The 2,500-nt window shown below is 47.6% G+C and overlaps 1 pseudogene; it reads left to right on the top strand.

Moving 5' to 3' along the window:
- LOC142919112 (28S ribosomal RNA) overlaps positions 1-2,500 on the top strand; it is a 10,610-nt pseudogene that overhangs the window by 3,988 nt on the left and 4,122 nt on the right.

The raw sequence follows: 2,500 nt of genomic DNA, 5'->3' as shown, positions 1-2,500 counted from the left end.
GCCTCTTGAGACATTGTCTCCCCCACCAAATGTAACAACGGGGACTTCATCCATACTCGCTCAAGCAGCTGAGCGGCTTACGAATGAGAATTCTGGGACCCTGGAAAAGCCTGCAATGGAGGCAATAAAGGCTTGGCTTAACGGCGAGGGCCAACATGATGCCCTCGTAGAAACTGCCACAGCATTGATGCTTTGTCCGATGAGATTGGTGAAAAACAAAGGCAAACGTTCAAAACCCGAGAACGACATTATTAAACCCAGGATATTACCCACACGATCTTGGATGAAGAAGAGAGCGGAAAAACGAGGAAGCTTCATGAAGCACCAGAAGCTCTTCTTTAAGAACCGCTCTCTTCTTGCGTCCTTAGTCCTGGATGGCACTGAACGTCATGAATGCCGAATCCCGAACGCAGATGTATATCGTTTTTACTGCGAAAAATGGGAGAAGGTGTTGCCATTCAATGGCCTGGGCCAATTTAAGTCATCAGGTGTTGCAAATAACGAATACTTTGAGCCCCTAATTTCGGTGGAGGAAGTTCAGACTGCCATACGGGCCATTAAACCAACGTCAGCAGCTGGGCCAGATGGCCTAACAAGGGCTGCAATCTGTGCTGCCGACCCCGAGGGTCGGACACTGACAGCCCTATTTAATGCATGGATGATTACAGGAATTATTCCCAAAGAGTTGAAAAAGAATAGGACGATTCTTATTCCTAAGGTTATGGACGATGAAAAGCTGAAAGAATTGGGGAACTGGAGACCAATAACGATCGGTTCAATGATTCTGAGATTATTTTCCAGAATAATGACTGCACGTCTTGCTCGTGCTTGTCCCTTAAACCCAAGGCAGCGTGGTTTTATAGCGGCATCTGGCTGCTCTGAAAATCTTAAGGTGCTACAGGACCTTATGAGACATGCTAAGAAATTGCACAGGCCGTTGGCTGTCATGTTTATCGACATAGCGAAAGCTTTTGACTCGGTTTCGCATGCTCATATTTTATGGGTGTTAAGGCACAAGAAAGTAGATGAACACGTGGTGGGCATCATCCAGAACGCCTACGATCGGTGTACGACCTCGTTCAAAAGCAATGGCGAGTCGACTCGAGAAATTAGCATACGTGTTGGTGTCAAACAGGGTGACCCCATGTCACCCCTGCTCTTCAATCTTGCCATGGACCCTTTGATATGCACCCTAGAGTCACACGGAGTTGGGTACTCCATTGATACCGACCACGTGACAGCTCTTGCGTTTGCTGATGATTTGGTGTTGGTGAGCGAATCTTGGGTTGGTATGGCCGCCAATCTAGCGATCTTGGAATCATTTTGTGGGCTATCGGGATTGGAGGTTCAGGCCAGAAAGTGCCAGGGCTTCATGATAAGCCCAACCAAAGATTCATATACGGTGAACAACTGCGACCCATGGACTATCAAAAATAAAGATGTCCATATGATCCAACCTGATGAATCAACGAAATACCTTGGTCTGAAAATTGGCCCTTGGACTGACACTATACAGCCTGATCTACATTGTCAGCTAAAGACATGGATCTCGAAAATCGATGAGGCGCCTCTGAAGCCAACTCAGAAGGTTGAACTACTCAATGCCTATGCCCTACCCAGATTGTTATATCCTGCAGACCACTGGGACTGCAAGCAATCAACTCTCCGTGGGTTGGACCAAGAGATTAGAAAGGCGGTAAAAGGATGGCTCCACCTTCCCGCTTCAACTTGTGATGGACTGTTATATGCCAGAGCCCGAGACGGAGGCCTTGCCATCTTGAAACTGGAAAAAACAATCCCTTCGGTTCAAGTTAGAAGGCTGCAACGTATAGCAAACTCGTCCGATGCTATCACCCGTAATATTGTGTCCTCGCAGGGTATGGAGGAAGAATACCGTAATTTGTGGGTACGAGCAGGGGGTGACAGTGATGCAATCCCAACATTCGTTCTCAGGGACTCGGTGTCAAAAGAACCTGTATATCCGAGACCCTGCGATTGGAGGGAGCATGAATTTCAGAGATGGTGCGAAAAGCCGGTTCAAGGAAGGGGCATTGTAAACTTTGCGCATGATAGAATCAGTAATGCTTGGTTGAGGCCATGGTGCGGCTTTAAACAATGCTTCTTTATCGCAGCACTACAACTAAGGGCAAATATTTACCCAACAAGAGAAAGCTTGAACAGAGGCAGAGATGGGGCCTTACGTTCCTGCAGGAAATGCTCTGCCAGACTCGAGTCCCTTTCGCACATTCTCGGTCAATGTCCTGCAGTACAGAAAGCAAGAATTGCGCGACATAACAAGATCAGTAACATTCTGGCAGACGAAGCGGCTAGATTGGGCTGGTCTGTATACAAAGAGCCACGGTTCATATCCGAGACGGGAGAGATGAGAAAGCCTGACCTCGTGTTTGCAAAAGATGAGGAGGCGGTTGTGATCGATGTCACCGTCCGTTTTGAGCTTTCAAAGAATACCTTGTCAGATGCTGCCTCGCACAAAGTTTCG

The sequence above is a fragment of the Petromyzon marinus genome, unplaced genomic scaffold (genome assembly GCF_048934315.1).
Source record: "Petromyzon marinus isolate PM22_M1 ecotype Great Lakes invasive population unplaced genomic scaffold, UKy_Petmar_22M1.pri1.0 PM_G_Scaffold_6, whole genome shotgun sequence".
Taxonomy (NCBI): domain Eukaryota; kingdom Metazoa; phylum Chordata; class Hyperoartia; order Petromyzontiformes; family Petromyzontidae; genus Petromyzon; species Petromyzon marinus.
Note: the sequence above shows the minus strand (reverse complement) of the source record. Positions and strands in the feature narration are given on the sequence as shown.